This window comes from Ctenopharyngodon idella, chromosome 5, assembly GCF_019924925.1.
Source record: "Ctenopharyngodon idella isolate HZGC_01 chromosome 5, HZGC01, whole genome shotgun sequence".
NCBI lineage: Eukaryota > Metazoa > Chordata > Actinopteri > Cypriniformes > Xenocyprididae > Ctenopharyngodon > Ctenopharyngodon idella.
In genome coordinates, this window is record NC_067224.1 from 11,818,114 (window position 1) to 11,840,488 (window position 22,375).

General features: G+C 37.9%; 2 non-coding genes across 2 annotated transcripts; both read right to left on the reverse strand.

Moving 5' to 3' along the window:
- Positions 1 to 431: 431 nt before the first annotated feature.
- Positions 432 to 513, reverse strand: trnal-uag (transfer RNA leucine (anticodon UAG)). The gene has a single exon. It is a non-coding gene; the product is annotated as a tRNA-Leu (tRNA).
- Positions 514 to 698: 185 nt separating this feature from the next.
- On the reverse strand, positions 699 to 780 carry trnal-aag (transfer RNA leucine (anticodon AAG)). Its single transcript has one exon. It is a non-coding gene; the product is annotated as a tRNA-Leu (tRNA).
- Positions 781 to 22,375: the final 21,595 nt, after the last annotated feature.

The following is a 22,375-nucleotide window of genomic DNA, read 5'->3' on the forward strand; positions in this document are numbered from 1 at the left end:
TCCAAAATGGCAGCCAGCTGTGTCGCAGGTCAAGTCAAAATCACGAGGTAGTTGTCACTTCACGAAAAACTATCAGTGAGTCAAGTTGGCTGCTTCCATTATCGTAGACTGTGCATTACTATTATATTCAAATTCATTTTTAAAGTGTTATTATTGTAATTGTAAGTTAACAATGCAGGGATTGACTCAAAGTGCAAACGATCAAATCTCGGTTATTTAGTAACCCACGTACGAAGGGCGGGGCCCAGGAGTAGGAATGAGTCACCCCGCCTTAGTAATCAGACAATCGTTGTGGGAGAAACTGACGCATCCTGCCCGACTTGCAAGTCCCTGAAGGCCCTGGCTGTTGCCAAAGGTTTTCTTCGATTACCAGCACTTTTGCGCCTTTTCGGAGCACGCTTAAGCTGTCTGGCCCTCTTTAAAACCACAGCTGGCAGCGGTGGGATTTGAACCCACGCCCCCGAAGAGACTGGAGCCTAAATCCAGCACCTTAGACCCCTCGGCCACGCTACCCTGCGGGGGCTCTCTTCGTGGGCCCCATTCTGCCCAGCAATAGAGAAAACGTCGGCCGTGGAGCTTCGCTGAGGCTCTGAAGCCCGTCGAGTGCGGCCAAGGAAGAGAGCGGGAGCATGCAGTGTCACTTCTCCAGTCTTTTTGCTCAGGCATAGCAGCCACAAGAGCCTTCTAAAAGCCTGTCTTGGCAGCGGTGGGATTCGAACCCACGCCCCCGAAGAGACTGGAGCCTTAATCCAGCGCCTTAGACCGCTCGGCCACGCTACCATGTGAGAACACCTTCCATGGGCCAACATCCTGCAGCCCCTGTTCAAGGCCATCCCCTGGACTTCACCTCCACCTGTACCACCCTGGACTCCTGTATTCCACCTCCTCCCAGTTAGCCGTCCACCTCCTGAGCCACCTCCTACATCGTCTTCAGCATCCTATCATCATCTTCCCCTCTCTCTACGGCGCGAGGGGAGGGGGCGTAATGTCACAGTCACATGGACTTTCAGTTTGTTTGTTTTCATCGGTCACGTGTTCCTTTGTTCTAGTTTCCCGCCACTATCTGTCATCGTTTTTACTCTGAATACAGTCATAAAATGCATCACTATTTACTCAAGTGTTACCTAGTCACTATGCAGTAACTACTAGTGATCTGGACCATTATTTTAAAGTGGAAAAACATCTTTTTCACTTTAAAATAATGGTCCAGATCACTAGTACTTCTTGAAGAATGACTTGGTACTTGAGTAATAAGTGATGCATTTTATGACCATGTTCCGAGTAAAAAAGGATAATCTTCAAGAACTACTATTGCTCTGGACCATTATTTTAAAAGTGAAAAAGATGTTGTTCCTGCATAGTGACTATGTAACAGTTATCATTAATTAATTAATAATTAATGATGCATTTCATGACCACATTGAGAGTAAAAAATATAATTGCTCACATCTCAGACACTTTAATGTTGTAATTATTAATTAATTAGTAATTCTTTATAATTTGTCATAGTTACCTATTAGTTCTTAATGATGCCAATCTCATTCTGTAATTACTGATTAGATAATAAGGAACTATCTTAGTCCTAAATTTGATATTACTTACTGATTAGTTAAGCTTGTTTCTATATTAGTTAATAGTAGTAGATGAAGTGTTAAAGCAGTACTACTGATTTGTCCTGCATTACTTCCTGCATAGTTACTTATTAATGACGGACCATTATTCTAAAGTGTTACCGATTTATGTAATAAGGGTTGAAGGAGAAAGCAGCTATAAGGCTGTCTGTGCATCCTAGGGGTCGAGATTTGAGTAAAATAATATTTTGGCTTTTACAAAACAGTAGAGATAAGTGGGACTGAAACAAATACTGGTAATATTTTTTGAATCTGCAGACTAACAATTTGATAGAGGAATACAGTAAAGTTATAACAAAAAGTTAAGCAGTTAAAATTAAAGTTATAAAAAAGAAAAAAATTAAAACTGTTTCAAAACAGCTTTAAAGAAATTAATGTCTTATAGTACAAAATGTGTATAATGTATAAGTGATATGGAAGATTATATAAAAAGAATCTGTCAGTTTGTGTTTATGTTTATGACAATTTTGGTGCAGTGGCAAGCCTAATGCTTGCCTTTTGACAGATGTTTAAGATTTTGGTAATTTATCCTAAGCAGTTCTAATAGACAAGACATTGAGATCAAAACTGACTTTAAAGGAATAATTATTTGATTTCGAATGCTGTACTGTTGACATGGTCTGAGTACTGTTAAATGTTGTGAAAATTGAATTTCAGATTAAAAATAATTAGGTATTGAGTATGATTAACAGTGATGTTGTGAACAACAGTTAAGATGGCATTCCAGGGACCAGTTTACGACAGGGCCCCTCTCTAACTGCTGGTGTGTAAGGAGATGTGCCACACTGTGATTGGATCTTTGGTGAATGAACATAAACAAATGTTCAGCAACATCAGATAAGATGTTAGGACAACTACCAGACACCTCTTCCAGAGCAGGAAGGGGAACCTTCTGCACCCACCAAAACCAAGGAGAGGACTTCTCATTGGACGACACATTGACTCTAACCACCAAACTCATTCCTAAGATTTAGGCAAGGACTGCCATATAAATTCCTTCAGGACCCCCTGGATGGAGCAGCAGTGACTGAAATAAAGAGAGGCCACAGAGATCTATCTAAATCCATTCATACCTATGTTTGGAGGCCTTAATTTGATTGAAACTGCATCACATCCACTCCGTCTTCATGCAAAGCACAGTTTATGTTAATGGTCACTGACTGTTAAAACAATAGGTCATGGGACAGTCCTGTTAACAGATAAACAAATGCATTGACGATGATTTAATCATTTCATATTGTGTTTGGTGTCTGTCTGTTCCCTACGATGCCTTTAATAATTTGAAAGAGGTTTGGTAAAGAAATAATGCATGGGTAAAATGTTAAAGGCACTATTTTAACTCTGTACTTTATGCTATGCAAATGAGTTCCACACTAGGGTGGGCAACACCGGGGTTGCTTCAGATAACAGTGGCCAATCACACTCCAGGATCGGCAAGGCGCCACATTTCAATCTCCTCCTCATTAGAAAGGGATAAATATGTCCCCCGGGTCGACACACCCTTGTTCTGCATTTCCAGCTCGACGGGGAAGGAGACACCCCACGTCCTAAGTTTCTGACCTGACAAGGAAAGAGACTACAAGACGGTTAAGGTGAAGCTTTCGCGAGCAAAACCTTTTACATTGCTTTCAGCTGCACTCTAGCTGCAAAAAGGGCCCCAGCTTTGAGGGACTTCATCTGACCCTCACGGCTCCTACAGCAGCGCAGCCCAGTCCGTAAAGGACCTCTGAACTGGCAGATATTGCCTGTACCACACGGCTCTTCAGCAACGCAGCCAGCCTGCAAAGAAACCTGTGAAGATTCATCTGACCCAGCTGCCCAGTCCATCCTAAAGGACCCTCTTGGCGCAACCGAAGTTCAGCATCCTCCAGCCCAGGGTGGCACGACTACTGGATCACAACTCCGCGCCCTCCCACTGCACGCAGCCTGCATCATCAGTGGAAGACGTCTCTGCTACCGGATTGATCACCCGACTGTGTGGAACGTAAATATAAACTTACCAAACCTCTTTCTAGAGACCTTGGCATTAGTTTATACATGCAGCATATGTTTTTCTAACCTGTTTAGATAAGTTACTTGAGGTCAGCTTGTTACAAATAATAGGGATATTATTTGTTGAATGATAAATAAGCAATTATTTATCACCATTTTACCAGAGCCATTAGGTGGCTTCCATAAGAAGCATTCCCATACAATTCTCTTCCATTCTACATTCAATTTAACAGCATTGCATTTATCCATTCCGTGTTCACTTCATTTATTTGTCTCTTTGATTTAATTCAGTATTTTCCTTTGATTATTATTTTACTATCTTTTAGAAGTGCATATTCATTATTTCATGATTAATTGTTGTGGTATTTACTCTTGCATGTCTATTGTTAATAAATTTCATTGATTTTATTATAACTGTGTCTTCCTTGTGTTGATGATCAAAGACTCTACTAGTTGACCAGACTCTCACAAATCCTTCAGATAAATCAGTTGACCAACTCCCTCCCGATTATATTCATTCTGAATTATTGAACCGCTCTTTTGGAGTGTTCTTAAATTGTTAAGATAGTATTCTTAACTGGTGCCCCGTATTACAAAAGGGGGGGAGGGGTCATTTGATACACTCATAACCACACCTTAAGTGACACGTGATCTCAAATCACTACGTCACTGGTGAATGGAGTAAAAATCACTACAGTGATGTCATGATTAAAGATGTATCCAATGTAAGACAAACAAGTAGTTGCTATTATTATTGAATTTATATGTTTTGAAGCTTATGTCCTTTTTTTAACGAGGTTAGGTTTATGATCATTTATGTGTTTTTTTTTTTGTTTTGTTTTTTTGTGGGCTATAATGACTGTAAATGGACCTGTTGTGAAAAGAAAGATTAACAAAAACTATTATTATGAGCTATTTTGAAATGATGATGTGAATTTGTTTTCTTTTATTTCTATATGTTCTGCAATTAAGATGGTACCTGCTATATGCCTGTAGACTGTAAAGTGAAGGATGATTTCTCCATGAAGTACTTAGATGGAGTATCATTGGTGTTACTTATTTTTCAGTGTTTATTTTGAGTTAGACTACAATTGTGTTTTGAATCCAAAAAAAATCATCTATAAGGAGTATAGTGAAAGGAGTGCATTTACAATCCGTCTTCTTGTATTATATAATGAATTGGAAATTATAGTTTTCTAAAAACCAGTGTACATATCTTGGTGTTTATGATTACAGGTAATGTCTTTATCTAGCATCTGAGGAGTGACTGAGGGTCTGGCCCATGCCAGGAATGCAGTAACAGTGCTTACTCGTTCAGCCCGGCTTCCAGAGAATAAAAATGTACTTGTTTTATAATGAATTAATTTGATGATAAAACTGTATTAGCTAAGATTGATGTAAAGACAACTATCTGTCAGGTCTTATGGTCAATAACGCACTGTAGCACATGTGCTCTGTAGGATATTCTGTTCTAGTTAAGTCCTTCAAGGGAAAACATATTGTCTGTTTTATCCAAAGTTTAACCTGCCAGGGGAGCATGGGTCAGCAATGTAAAATTTTGAAGCGGCCTAAATTGGTAGACCAGATGTGGTATTTAGGACTCCACATTGGCCTATAAGGGGGGACTGAAGGGTGTGGATTCTGCAATCCACTGCCGCTTCAATATAAATCAACATTTATCTTTCTAAATATTAAATTATTTTCAATGTATGTTAAAGCATTTATTTTCCTGTTCATTTTCAAACACTATAATGATGAATATTGTCTGTACCTCTCACTGAGAGAAAAGTACAGCTTATCAGTATGTTTTGGGAATCTTTCCTGTTCAGAGCAAAGCTCAGACCATCTTCAGCCTTGAAGAAGCTGTGAATCATGTGTATCTTTGTATGTGCGTTAAGTGTACTATACAGGTCCTGTATTGGTACTGATGACAACTGGCACTCTGCTTGAGACCTGTAGACGCCTTTTCATGACTTAACAGGACATCCTGTGCTTAAGTTCAGGGTCCGATCGTCAGCATTGTGATGGAAGGAGATATGCTTCTGACTATCTGTACATGTGTGGAAGATTACTAATTTTGTCTGTTTTTCTTAGCCAATCAGAATCATTCAACCTGAAGTAATGACATATTTAGTGGACACTGTTAGAGTATAATTGCTGTGGAAATGTGAATGAACGCAGAGCGGCCTACAAACTCCTTGTGAGACTTGAAGCTGGCTTCTGCAAACTATTCTTCAGTAAAATTTTCTTCAATTTATTTTATTTTTTTTAAATCTGACTCTGGGTCTTCATTCATCATATCTGGTCTTTTGGGTCTTTCACTGTAAAATTCCCCGACATGACCTACTGAACATATTTCTGGCCCAAGAGTACTCGATCATGAACTTTATATGCATGCCTCCACTCTGATGTTACTTCAGAGTATTGAATATTTGACCTAATGGACATATGTGATCCTGGTCCACAAAACCAGTCATAAGTCACACGGGTATATTTATAGAAATAGCCAACAATACGGGTCAAAATTATCGATTTTTCTTTTATGCTAAAAATTATTAGGATATTAAGTAAAGATCATGTTCCTTGAAGATATTTTGTAAATATATCAAAAATTTATTTTTGTGAGTGGATATGCATTGCTAAGGACTTCATTTGGACAACCCTCAGATTTTTGCACCCTCAGATTCCAGATTTTCAAAAAGTTGTATCTCAGCCAAATATTGTCCAATCATAACAAACCATACATCAATGGAAAGCTTATTTATTCCGCATTCATATGATGTATAAATCTCAATTTCAAAAAATTTACCCTTATGACTGGTTTTGTGGTCCAGGGTCACATATGTCAAGTCAAGTCAAGTCACCTTTATTTATATAGCGCTTTTTACAATGTAGATTGTGTCAAAGCAGCTTTACATTGATAACTGGTACATTGTTTGGCTGCACAGCAGCTCTTAAAGAATAGTGTCAATGCAGGCAGATCAAAGCACTGTTGAATATCAAATGTCAAGTCAAGTGTCCCCAACTAAGCAAGCCAGAGGCGACAGCGGCAAGGAACCCAAACTCCATCAGGTGACATCAGGTGGCAGACAAGTGGCAAATTGGTGTTAAAATGGAGAAAAAAACCTTGGGAGAAACCAGGCTTAGTCGGGGTGCCAGTTCTCCTCTGGCCAACAGTGCTTTGTTACAATTCAGGTTGCTATCATAAGTCCAATAGGATCGCAACATTAAAAGTATTTATTTCAGTTCCATCCAATTGAGGATCGTATTCATCACGCCGGTATGGACGGTTGTTGAGGAACTGTGTCGTGGCTGTCGTGTCGATGAGGCCTTCACAGGGGATGATCTAGTTGACTCAATCTCTGCTGATACTTCAGGGCTGCGTTGTGGTCGTGTCAAGGTGCAGGTCCTTGATCTCACCTGGATACGGCCCGGATCCGGTTGACTACGGTGAACCTCGGGATAAACAGAAAGACTAATATTAGCGTAGATGCCATTCTTCTTCTGATGTAACGAGTACATCAGGTGTTATAGGAAGTGTTCCCGGTTCCGGTTGACCTAATTTATGCAGCCTAATAATCCTTTAACGGATTTGGAAATTGGTAATGTGTTATGTATATGCCAGGTTAAAGAGATGCGTTTTTAGTCTAGATTTAAACTGACAGAGTGTGTCTGCTTCCCGAACAATGCTAGGAAGATTGTTCCAGAGTTTAGGTGCCAAATAGGAGAAGGATCTACCACCTGCAGTTGATTTTGATATTCTAGGTATTATCAGCTGGCCTGAATTCTGAGATCGCAATAGACGTGAAGGACTATAATGAATTAGGAGCTCGCTCAGGTACTGGGGAGCTAAACCATTTAGTGCTTTGTAGGTAATTAGCAAGATTTTAAAATCTATACGATGTTTAACAGGAAGCCAATGCAGTGTTGACAGAACTGGGCTAATATGGTCATACTTCCTGGTTCTAGTAAGAACTCTAGCTGCTGCATTTTGTACGAGCTGTAGTTTATTTATCAGGCGAGCAGAACAACCACCCAGTAGAGCGTTACAGTAATCTAGCCTTGAGGTCATGAACGCATGAACTAACTGTTCTGCATTTTTCATTGAGAGCATATGTCGTAGTTTAGATATATTTTTAAGATGGAAGAATGCGGTTTTACAGATGCTAGTAACATGGCCTTCAAATGAAAGATTGGTATCAAAGAGCACACCCAAGTTCCTAACTGACGACGAAGACTTAACAGAGCAGCCATCAAGTGTTAGACAATATTCTAGGTTATTACGTGAAGAAGTTTTTGGTCCAAAAATTAGAATCTCTGTTTTTTCTGAATTTAGTAGTAGGAAATTACTGGTCATCCAATTTTTTATATCAGCTATGCATTCCGTTAATTTTGTGAATTGGTAAGTTTCGTCAGTGCGCGAAGAAATATAGAGCTGAGTATCATCAGCGTAACAGTGAAAACTAACGCCATGCTTCCTAATGATATCTCCCAAGGGTAGCATGTACAGAGTGAACAGTAACGGTCCTAGTACTGAGCCTTGTGGTACTCCATATTGAACTTGTGATCGATATGACATGTCTTCGTTTACTACTACAAACTGATAACGGTCAGATAAGTATGATTTGAACCATGACAATGCAATTCCACTAATGCCAACATAATTTTCGAGTCTATTTAAAAGAATATTGTGATCAATAGTGTCAAATGCTGCACTAAGATCCAGTAACACTAATAGAGAGATACAACCACGATCTGATGATAAGAGCAAATCATTAGTAACTCTAATGAGAGCAGTCTCAGTACTATGGTACGGTCTAAATCCTGACTGGAAATCCTCACAGATACCATTTCTTTCTAAAAAGGAACATAGCTGTGATGATACTGCCTTTTCTAGTATTTTTGACAGAAAAGTGAGATTTGAGATCGGCCTGTAATTGACTAATTCTCTAGGATCAAGTTGTGGTTTTTTAATAAGAGGTTTAATAATAGCCAGCTTAAAAGTATGTCTGTAGATCATGAACTTTTTATACATACTTATTGATTCCTGATTATATGTGAGCCATAGAATATTGCATATTTGACCTAAAGGGCATATTTCTGGCCAAAGAGCACTCAATCTTGTACATTATCAATGACTCTTTCTGATGTTACTTCACCCATACAGAAGTCCATATTTCACCTGATGAACATATTTCTGGCCCAAGAGTACTCAATCTCAAACTTTCTATATATACTCATTGACTCCTTCTGATTTTATTTCAGCCATACAGAAGTCCATATTAGACCTAATTAAATTTTTTCTGTCCCAAGAGTCTTCGATCATGAACTTTATGGAAGTAACATCAGTGTGAGGCATGTTTATAGAGTATTGTATATTTGACGTAATGGACATATTTCTGGCAAAATAGCCCTTGATCATTGACTTTACATCAACCATACAGAAGTCCATATTTGACCTAATGATCTTGAACTTTCAATACATACTTATTGATTCACTCTGATGTTACTTCAGCGATATATGAACCCATTTTGACCTACTGAACAAATTTCTGGCAAATTTGTCCTCGATGACAAACTTTTTATATAGACTCATTGACTCCTTCTGATGATACATCAGCCATAGAGTATTGCATATTTGACCTAATAGAAATATTTCTGGCAAATTAGTCCTAGATCATGAACCTTTTATACATACTCATTGACTCCTGATTTGTTCCATAGAATATTGAATATTTGACCTAATGGACATATTTCTGGACAAAGCTTATTCGATCTTGAACTTTTTATACATTACTGTTGACTCCTTCTGATGTTACTTCACCCACAGAGGTCAACATTAGACCTACTGAACATATTTCTGACCAAACGTATTCGATCATGAACTGATCATGTACATTCTCATTACCTCACTCTGATGTTACTTCAGACACACATTAGCCCATGTTTGACATATTGAACATATTTCTGGCAAATTAGTCCTCAATCATGAACTGTTTATACAAACTCATTGACTCCTTCTGATGATATGTCAGTTATAGAGAATTGCATATTTGACCTAATTAACATATTTCTGGCCCAAGAGTACTCAATCTTGAACTTTCAATACATACTCATTGATTCACTCTGATGTTACTTCAGCCATATGTGTACCCATTTTGACCTACTGAACAAATTTCTGGCATATTAGTCCTCAATGATAAACTTTTTATATGAACTCATTGACTCCTTCTGATGATACATCATCCATAGAGTATTGCATATTTGACCTAATGGACATATTTCTGGCCAAAGAGTACTGTCACATCAGCCATACAGTAGTCCATATTTGGCCTAATAAACATATTTCTGGTATGCGCATAGCCCGGTGGGCTGCTCGGTTGCTCTGTTCCAACTGCCATATCCCAGGATGAGCTTGCTGCTGCCTCTGCTCGCTGTTCTGAACTCTCTGCACTGCGCACACAAATTGCGAGTAAATGGCCTCCATTTTCTGTTGCTTTGGATCCTGTTCTTTGCCCGTACTACAAACCACCTACATGAGTTCAGTGTACAAGCTGATTTTGTGTTTAGAGGGTCTCGATTGGTGGTACCCGGGGAACTGCGTGAGCCATTGGTCCGCATTGCACACGAGGGCCATCAGGGGATTGTGAGAACAAAGCAACGCCTGCGTGAAATGTATTGGTGGCCCAAAATGGACAAACTTGTGGCAGAGAAAATTACTGCCTGTCAGTTATGCCTTTCTCTGGATAAAACTGCAAAAGCCTCTGCTGTTCCACTCCAGCCTGTTCCTTTACCTTCTGCACCTTGGGAAAAATTGGCAATAGACATTGTTGGCCGTTTCGAGACTGCTGTCTGGGACTGTCGATATGCTCTGACACTCATTGACTGTTATAGTAAATGGCCCGAGGTAGCCTTTACTTCGTCTGTTGCAACAAAACAGGTGACTGCATTTCTTACCTCTGTCTTCAGTAGACACGGCAACCCGACCACTCTGGTCAGTGATAATGGGCCTCAGTTCACTTCCCTAGAGTTCGCTACGTTCCTGAAAGAGAGAGACATTAAGCACATTCGCACAAGTGTATCCTGCTGCAAATGGAGCTATTGAATGCTTCCACAAAGTTCTTAAAAGTACAATTCAATCAGCAATCCTACAGTCAGCACCATGGAAAACAACAGTGACTGACTTCCTGCAGAACTATCGCGCTACACCTCATGCTGTGACAGGCGTTTCCCCCTTCGAATTACTTCATGGAAGGAAAATGCGTACCCACCTCAATGTCCTGAAACCCTCACCTTCTGGTCATGAGCCTAAACAACTGCAGAAGCTTGTTTCATCACGTCAGGATGTCATGAAATCTTGCTTTGACCACAAGCATCGAGTGCGTTATTTTTCTTTCCAAAAAGGGAATAAAATGCGCATTAAAAAGACAGTACATGTACCAAAAGCTCATCCAAAATTCACTCCTCCAGTTGAGGTTAGGAAAAAAGTTGGCCCTTACACCTACCTCTTGGATGATGGAAAGAAGTGGCATGCATCGTGTCTCGCACCCGTGCCGACTAATGTGCTGGATAATGGACTGACCACCAATGCTGAAAACTTGATTCCCTCTCATGTTCCATTGTCTGGAAATTCAGTGTCTTCTGATGCTTGTCCACGGGAGAAACATCAAAGACGTGAGCTAGGTTGGCTAAAGGACTATGTCTATTAGTCACAGAAACTGACATGGACTTTTGCAACATACATTACACACTCACATGAAAATTCAAGTACTGAATAGTAGTTGAGTAGTTTTGTTCATATTGCTTATTATTTTAAATGCTCTTTTGCATTCATTTAATGTGTTGCTTAGTGTATAATTCATAAACACGTGAAATTGTTGATACATTGCAGATTTGATGTTCTTTATTTCTATTTCATGCAAATTGTTGGCTACAGAAAGAATTCATTTAACTAAGAGGGGAATATGTGATGTCCTGTGATGTGTACATTAATGCACCACTATATGGCACTCAAGCTTCTTGAGTTAGATATATACATAGGAAGTAAGTGAGAAGAGTGAGAAAGAATGCTGAGCATGTGCATGCATGTTATCCTGCTTGTTCTTAGTAGTTATTAAAGATTCCTAAGAGGAATCCACAGTTTTGTGCTTCTTGGCCAAATAGCCCTCGATCATGAGCATTCTATACATACTCATTGACTTTATCTGATGTTACATCAGTCATACAGAAGTCCATATTTGACCTACTGAACAATTCTGACGTAAGAGTACTCAATCATGAACTTTCTATACATACTCATTGACTCACTCTGATGTTACTTCAGACATACATGAGCCCATGTTTGACCTACTGAACATATTTCTGCCAAATTAGTCCTTGATCATGAACTTTTTATACAAACTCATTGACTCCTTCTGATGATACATCAGCTATATTAGAGTATTGCATATTTGACCTAATGGACATATTTCTGGCCAAAGAGTACTCGTTCTTGAACTTTTTATTTATACTTATTTACACCTTCTGATATCACATCAGCCATACTGAAGTCCTTATTTATCCTAATGAACATATTTCTGGCCCAAGAGTACTTGAACTTCAACTTTCAATACATACTCATCGATTCACTCTGATGTTACTTCACCCATACAGAAGTCAACATTAGACCTATTGAACATTTTCTGGCCAAAGAGTATTTGATATTGAACTTTTTATATATACTCATTGACGCCTTCTGATGTCACATCAGCCATACTGTAGTCCATATTTGACCTAATGGTCATATTTCCGGCCCAAGAGTACTCGATCTTGAACTTTCAGTACATACTCATTGATTCACTCTGATGTTACTTCAGCCATATATGAACCCATTTTGACCTACTGAACAAATTTCTGGCAAATTTGTCCTCAATGATGAACTTTTCATATGAATTCATTGAATCCTTCTGATGATACATCATCCATAGAGTATTGCATATTTGACCTAATGGACATATTTCTGGCAAATTAGTCCTAGATCATGAACTTTTTATACATACTCATTGAATCCTGATTATATATCAGCCATAAAATATTGCAAATTTGAACTAATGGACTGAGAGTACTCGTTCTTGAACTTTTTATTTATACTTACACCTTCTGATGTCACATCAGCCATACTGTAGTCCATATTTGACCTAATGAACATATTTCTGGCCCAAGAGTACTCGATCTTGAACTTTCAATACATACTCATTGATTCACTCTGATGTTACTTCAGCCATATATGACCTGTTTGACCTACTGAACAAATTTCTGTCAAATTAGTCCTCAATGATGAACTTTTTTATGAACTTACTGACTCCTTCTGATGATACATCATCCATACATCATCTGCAGAACATATCTCTTGACCTAATGAACATATTTGACCTAATGAACAAATTAGTACTCAATCTTGAACTTTCAATACATACTCATTGACTCATTCTGATGTTACTTCAGCCATACGTGAGCCCATATTTGACCTACAGAACATATCTCTGGAAAATTAGTTCTCACTCATCAACTTTTTATACATACTCATGACTCCTTCTGATGATACATCAGCCATAGAGTGTTGCATATTTGACGTAAAGGACATATTTCTGGCCAAAGAGTACTCGATCTTGAACTTTTTATACATTACAATTGACTCCTGATGTTACTTCACCCATACAGAAGTCCATATTAGACCTACTGAACATATTTCTGGCCAAAAAGAGCACTTGATCTTTAACTGTTTGTACATTATCATTAACTCTTCCTGATGTTACTTCACCCATACAGAAGTCCACATTAGACCTACTGAACATTATTCTGGCAAATTAGTCCTCAATCATGAACTTTCTATACTGACTCTTTCTGATGTTACATCAGACAGACAATAGTCCATATTTGACCTGATGAACATATTTCTGGCCAAAGAGTACTTGATCTTGAACATTCTACACATACTCATTGACTCCTGATTCATATTAGACCTAATTAAAGTTTTTCAGTCCCAAGAGTCCTTGATCATGAACTTTATATGCATGCCTCACTCTGATGTTACATCAATAGAGTATTGTAAATTTGACCGAATAGACATATTTCTTGCAAGTTAGCCCTCGATCATGAACTTTCTATACATAACCATTGACTACTTCTGATTTTATTTCAGCCAGACAGTACTCCATATTTGACCGACTGAACATATTTATGGATTTGAATTTTATACTCATTGACACCTTCTGATATCCCATCATCCCATGGGACATCCCATTTGAACTAATGAACATATTATGATCTTTAACTTTCTATACATACTCATTGATTCCTTCCAATGTTAACTTCAGCCATACAGAAGTCCATATTAAACAAAGTGAACATACTTCTGGCCAAAGAGTACTCGATATTGAACTTTTTATATATACTTACTGACTCCTGATGTCACGTCAGCCATACAGTAGTCCATATTTGACCTAATGAACATATTTCTGGCCCAAGAACACTTGATCTTGAACTTTCTATAAATACCTCATTGACTCCTTCTAATGTTACTTCATCCATACAGAAGTCCATATTAGACCAGCTGAACATATTTTTGGCAAATTAGTCCTCGATCATGAACTTTCTATGCATACTCATTGACTTTATCTGATGTTATGTCAGCCATATTTGACATAATGAACATATTTTTGGCCCAAGAGTACTCGATCTTGTACTTTCTATACAGACTCATTGACTCATTTTGATGTTACATCAGCCATACAGAAATCCATATTTGACCTAATGAACATATTTCTGGCCTAAGAGTCCTCGATCATGAGCTTAGACTCATACAGACTCATTGACTCCTTTTGATATTAAATCAGAGAGACAGTAGTACATATTTGACCTAATGAGCATACTACTGGCCCAAGAGTACTCAAACTTGAACGTTTTACATATACTCCAAGACGCCTTCTTACGTCACATCAGCCATACAGTATACCATATTTGCCCAAGAGTACTCAATCCTAAACTTTTTATACATTACTATTGACTCCATCTGATGTTACTTCACCCATACAAAAGTCCATATTACACCTAATTAAATTTTTTCTGTCCCAACAGTCCTCGATCATGAACTTTCTATACATTCTCATTGCCTCACTCTGATGTTACTTCAGCCATACTTGAGCCCACGTTGAACATATTTCTGGCAAATTAGTCTTCGATCATGAACTTTTTATACATACTGATTGACTCCTGATTATACGTCAGCCATAGAATATTGTATATTTGACGCAATGGACATATTTCTGGCCAAAGAGCCCTTGATCTTGAACATTCTACTCATTGACTCCTTCTGATTTTATTTCAGCAATACAAAAGTCCATATTAGACCTAATTAAAGTTTTTCTGTCCCAAGAGTCCGTGATCATGAACTTTATATGCATGCCTCACTCTGATGTTACATCAGCCATAGAGTATTGTATATTTGACCGAACAGATATATTTCTGGCCAAAGAGCACATGATCTTTAACTTTCTATACATACTCACTCACCTGGTTTAATATGGACTTCTGTATCGCTGAAGTTAACATTGGAAGCAATGTTAACTTCAGCCATACAGAAGTCCATATTAAACCAAGTTAACATACTTCTGGCCAAAGAGTACTCGATATTGAACTTTTTATATATACTTACTGACTCCTGATGTCATGTCAGCCATACAGTCCATATTTGACCTAATGAACATATTTCTGGCCAAAGAGCCCTTGATCTTGAACTTTCTATACATACTCATTGACTCCTGATTTTTATGTCATACAGAAGTCTATATTAGACCTACTTAAATGTTTTTTTGTCCAAAGAGTCCTCGATCATGAATTTTCTATACATACTCTTGTATGTACTTTGCCTCTGATATTACTTTAGTACTCTTTGGCCAAAAATATGTTCAGTAGGTCAAATATGGACTTCTGCATGGTTGATGTAACATCAGATGGCGTCAATTAGTATGATTTGAAAGTTCATGATCAAGGTCTCTTTTGTCAGAAATATGCTCAGTAACATCAGTTACTAAATTCATGATCAAGGTCTCGGTAACATCAGAATTTTGGACTACTGTCTGGCTGATTTAACATCTGATGGAGTCTGTGAGAGTAAGTTCATGTTCAGGGACTCTTAGGCCAGAAATATTTTCAGTTGTTCAAAAATTGACTACTTTCTGTCTGATGTAACATCAGGAGTCAATGAGTATGTATAGAGAGTTCAAGATCGAGTAATCTTCCAGAAATATGTTCAGTAGGTCAAATATAGACTTCTGAATATGGACTTAGCTGGTGAGGTGATAGAAAGTTCAGTATTGAGCACTCTTTGGCCAAAAATATGTTCATTATGTCGAAAATGCCCTATTGTATAGCTGACATATCATCAGAAGGATGAGTATCTATAGAATGTTCAATGAGTATTTATAGAATGTTCATGATCGAGGACTCTCGGGCCAGAAAAAGTTATTTTTTTCTCTTCTTTTTTCAAAAATATATTTATTGGCATTTGTTTGAACATTAAAACAATAAAATAAATAAAGAAAAAAAAACACACAGGAAACCTAGAACAAAATTAAAAGATAAAATAAGTAAAATACATTTATATACATCACAGTCCACAGCCTTTCATTATGTAGTTTAACTTTGCTACTTTACCAGAGTTATTGGTTGTTTTGCTGGAATACAAGAACTGCATTATATAATTAGACATGTCAATGACAAAAGGGGTGGGTATATTTCAATAATCACAGGTTGTCTGATCCACTTGGTTGCAGTAGTGCAGAAACGGGAGTCCAAATTTTATAAAAATCTTTTAGTTTCCCTTTAACTGGCCAGTTTTTCCAAGGCAAGGTTGTTAGTCATTTCTTTAAACCATTGATTAGGGGAGGGTCCTTGGGTCTCCTTCCATTTTAAAGCAATAACACGCTCGGCCTAGAGCAAACTAAAATCAATTAGTTTGCGCTTTCTTGCATTCACCTCCAAATTTACTGGATATATATGAAATAGACAAAATTTGGAAGCAAGAGGGACATTTTCTTCAGTCAATTTACCAAGAACAATCTCCTTCCAGAATCCTTGAATCTCATTGCACTCCCATATACAGTAATAAAGGGTACCAATTTCTTGTTTGCATTTTAAACAACTGTCTTGAATATTGGGATTAAACTTATGTAATTTGACTGGGGTAATGTAGGTACAAAGAAGTCATTTATATTGCAACAATTTACACCTAGTATTGACGCTGCTGTTTTGTGCAAATAAACAAGATTCCATTCATTCTTCTTTAGAAATATCTTCCTGAAGATCATTCTTCCAAATGTTAAATAAGAACTCTCTTTTGATCCCTCTAAGAGTATATTATAAAAGAATGACAGACTGGCCTTATCCCTTAAATGTTTTAAAGTGTGTTTTTCTATAACTGACAGAGGGGGTTCTGAATGTTTTAATTTCATAATGAATAAAACTTCTTATTTGTAAATATTTAAAAAAAAGTTTCTGAGGAATCGTCTCAGGTAACCATAGTTAGGAACAAGGGAACAAGATGCTGCGTCCGATAGGTCACGACCAGGAAAGGATAAATACACATCCGGCGAGACCGCTTTCAGCTAAAACTGCCAAAGCAAATCGATCACAGGGATACAGGGAGTATGGCAACGCAACGCAGAGTCTCGTTCCCTTCCTCAGGGAACTATGGTTACATACATAACCTGAGACGTTCCCTTTCGAGGGAACTCGCGCTGCGTCCGATAGGTCGCTTTGGGAACGATATACCAAAACGCCATAATCACAAATACCTGTCTGTGTGAAACTGTGGCATACTTAAGACAGCAAAACCGATGACCCTGGAGCCGCGTCCAGGTCAAGGTCATAATACCTCACAAACGTGAGAGGCAAGGACCACCCAGCCGCATCGCAAATCTCTTTGAGGGAAACCCCCGAAATTAAGGCCTTGGAGGCCGCCATACTCCTAGTCGAGTGAGCTCTGACAGCTAAAGGTCACTGCTGACCAGAGACCTCGTAGGCGAGTGAAATAGCCTTGACTATCCACTTGCTTACAGTGTGTTTGGATGCAGGACGACCCCTGTTATGTGGTCCAAAGCACACAAATAACTGGTCCGCTTTCCTCCACAGGGCAGCTCTGTGGACATATGTGTCCAGTGCTCTGAGGAGGACAAAAGGCTTGCAGCACTATAGGCCTAGGAACATTAGTCAAAACCTTTGGCCCCTGGCCCCTTGGTGGAGGTGAGTAGTTATATGCTGCACCTTCTGTCAAAATGATGGATCGTGACCTTTGACCTTTCTGACCCCTGTGACCCTTGGGGCCACCCACGACGTTCCCCTCCCCCACAGGCCACCCACGAAGTTTTCCCATCCCCCTACCATGGTTGACCGTAGTATCACCCCAATGACCTTTGACATTGTTGGTGATCCTCCGGGGCCCGATATGACCTTTGTCCACATATTTTGAATAGCGATGGTGCCCTGTGAACCTCAGGACATCTTCTGGGTGATCAAATGGCAGACGGATGATTTTAAGGCTTTTTGAACTCTGACACACCATATTTGAGGGTGTGATGTGATGGCATCCGCATTCCAGCTTGCTTGTGGTCATTTTATGATGCTCTCATCTCTCTGTCTGTGCAAACGATAAGCAACACGAGTCTAGAAACAGTCGGATCAAAATAATAAACATATTTTATGAAATAGATTACACACATTTCAATCATTCTGTTCTTTTAAGGAAGTTGGTGATAAAATTATAATACACTGAATTACAAACAGTTACTAAATTTACTGAGACCATTTAATTATAGTTTAGCTAAATGAAAAATGCTTATGAAATATTAAACACCCAAAATGAGGTTCATCAAGTAGTTGAATTTTCATTTTAACTTTGTCAAAGCATAAGAGGTTTTTGTGGACATGTCCATGTTTTTGTGGAGACCTTCCATTGACATGAGTATTTTTTATCACTTATCCCTAAATTCCAACATCACAGTAATTCAAACAGTTGATTACTATAAATGGTGTTTAGTATATTTAGTATATTTCAAAAAGTTCATTGAATAACATTCACTTCTTTTAAAAGTTTATAAATAAATTGTATAAAATTAAACATGCTTCTAAAACAGTATTAAACATTTATTTATAAAACAACTCATGTTTTTTCAGAGAGCAGGGGAAAAAAACACTCCTTACTTTTTTTTTGATGTCCTTAACATGAATAAAGTTGAAGTCTAAAAATCTCTCTCTCTCCAAGTAACTTCATGCAACCGTGCTGTGAAACCTGAGACAGAGGGGGGTGATGAAACATTGTTTTGTCCGTGCTAACTTTTATTTCAAAGCATACATTTAAAAGTTTAAATTACATCTTTTAAAAAGTCTCAAGTCAAATCTTCCTAGAAGACTGATTATCTGACTTAAGATTGTAATTTGTAAATGCCATTTTTCCACTAGCAGATGAAACTGTTTACAATTTTTAATAGTTTGTATATATGTACAGTTTTAGATAAAGACTGCACTCTGAGTTTGGTCAAACATGCAGCTACTCGCAGGACATAATCAAAACATGAACAAATGATACTCCTACTACATGAGTGTTTAAACTAAAAGTGTAATGTTCTTTTAGGCCATCTTTCTGGTCTGTCTATGAAGCGGTCACAAGACACATAATGCATCAACGTAAAAAGTGAGTCTTGCTGTTTTTCTGTTACATTACAGCTATTACACTTCAAACTTTTATAACTATTGCACTTAGAGCTATGCATTTCACGGCACAGTCATAGACACACAGTTCTTTTGTGCTTGTCTTTAAACAACAGTTAAGTAGATTAATTGAAAATTAAATTGAAAAGTGGGATGATTCATGCCTTTTTTTTTTTTTTTTTTTTTTTTTTTTATTCTGTCAACACCAATACTTTGACACCAGTGTTTTTTGGTGTCTGTCCTTTAGAACTGATCCAGAAATGATTTGTTATTCTTTTTATGAAAACGTGTGATAGACAGTTTTTTGTCCTCATCAGCAGAATACTAAAATGTTTTAACATATTGTAAATGTCAATAGTTATAACTAGCAAATGCAAGTGAGCTGTTTTTAAGGAGATAATTTACATTTTATATGTGAAACAAACTCAGTCTCAGTCAGTTGGATTCTAGTTTCTATTGAACATTCTATTGAACATAATTCCCGGCATCTCTTTATTCGTAGCATTTGCTTGATTTAATAAAATATTGGTTTAAATCATTATCTTCACTTGAGATCTTTACATTATTTTATTATACAATCCTAGTTTTTAAATAGCGCTGAAATAGATTTTTGGGGTGGCATGTGGATATTGAATATAGCACAAGGAACTCTGAAATATTTTATCTTGTAAAACGTTTAAAATGACTTCAAACGCTATATAGACATTTACCCTCCAGGGGTTAGAGGTTACACAGCGGGTGTTCACATTCTCTCTAGTTAAAACCTACAGGCCCTACCTACTGAATAAGCTGTAGGAAACGGTCTGCAAAGCTACAATGGCTACTCCACAAGCTCCTGAAACTTCTGTTGAAAGTTATGTTAAAACAGAAGAAAAAATTCCTTACGCATGGCAGAAAAAACACAGGATTCGTTTGACCAAGTTTCTTCATGAAGATGAAAATTTTGTGAAACAGGAATTTCTGATGGACGATGTTTATGTGGGCAGTTTTGTTTTTAACAAAGCATCACGTACGGTTAAACTCTACGCTATGGAATTTTTTGAAGAAGAATTTACATCACAGACACCTTGTGTGCCAAGGACTGGTCATTTTTCTACAATCGTATCTGGACCGATCTGAATGGGATCGCTGGTAAAAGCTTTTACATGAACAAGTGGGATGGAGCGACCCCAAACGTGCGGTACAAGGTGATAAAGCCCGGTGATAACATAACTATATCAACCTGTTGGAACATGTCACTTCATGACCAAAACCTCATTAAGTTGATGAAACACCGTGAGGAATGCGAAATGGACTTTTCGTCTCAATCTGACGACGAATGGGACCCCGACTGGCCAATTCCAGAGGACGACCCCTTCGAATGCTGTAGGTCTACAAAGAGTCTATATTTTGAGTGGAGCGATGTACCTGCGTTAAGTACCGTCTTTTTAACAATAGACAAGTTGTTTAATTCGAGCTGAATTCATTTTTAGTATTGCTGAATGATCAATCAGTCATGGTGATGCGCCTTAATATGTAATATATGGTAGCATGATGTAGCAAACCCTGAAATTAACATTGATATCGTGCCCTTGCTTCTGTTTTGTTTGTTACTTGACATTATCGATGTTCCTTGCTATATGTGTAATTGTTTTTGTTTAATAAACTGATTGGATCCAATTTCCCTCGCCTCTAAGAATCTCTATGTTACAGACATAATGACTTATTCCGATTATAGAATTTGTTTAAAGTATGTATATTTTTTGAAAAAACACTAAAATTATCAATATGTGCATTACGTTTAAAATTTTACTTGAGGCAATTTAATATGACGGTCAATAAAAGTCTTTAACGGAACATATTTGGTAGTGGTTAAAATCAGCGCAAAATAAATTCCATCCTACTTCTGCATGTTATGTTTGTATTGTTTTTGTCTTTTGTTTTTGATAATTTTATTTATTTTATTTTTTACCTCATAGAATCAGGATTGCAATTTGTGTAATACTGTTTTTAATGATTTCAGACATGGTCGTAAATAACAACAAGTGATTCAAACTTTTATTTCAAAATTATTGGATATACATTGAAGAAATGACATTACATACATAAAATAAAACAGTAATCATGAAATTACAGGTGGTCTAACCATAAAAGAAAATCTCGGCAGGCTATCATGTTTCGGTCTAGGACGTGACTGTCCAGCGTTTTGACAATTTCGCCAATGGTGGTATCATCAGCATTGTTTGAACGCAGTGAGACACAAACATCTGTTACAATTGTACACATACAGAGAACCACAGTAACTCCTAACTCTTCGGTACATTTAGACATCACATCCAGAACTTTTCTTATTATTTCACAGATTGGCTCTTTGGTGTAAACACACATGCTCGTCACATCAGAATACCATGAATTTGCCAGGCCTCTTACGACATCCATTTCCTTTTTGAGATTTGTTACACGTTTGGTATCCCCCTCACAGGCCTTATTCGAATCAAATGCAGCATCGATGATCTTGTGCATCGGCTGAACCATCTGTCCTCTGAAATAATCTTTAAACATACAGTCCAAGATCCCTTTTAAAGGGCACTCATTGCCCGTGGCTCACTGGCACGCGGGGTGTCGGTGCACAGCCTCATCAGAACACATAGGTGGGTCGTTCCCCATCAGCTTTTGCGTAGACATTTCAGAAATACTCTGCATTGAAGATGGATTTTCAGAACTCAACTTGGTGCACGGTATAAACTTTGTCCCCTGTTCGATGCTGAAAGATTCCAATAGTTCCTGGAATATCCTGTATCCTACAGTAGTCCATATTTGAACTAATGAACATATTTTGGGCCCAAGAAACTTGAACTTTGTCTTGAACTTTCAATACATACTCATTGATTCACTCTGATGTCACTTTAGCCATATATGAACCCATTTCAACCTACTGAACAAATTTCTGGAAAATTTATCCTCGATGTTGAACTTTTTATATAAACTCATTGACTCCTTCTGATGATACATCAGCCATAGAGTACTGT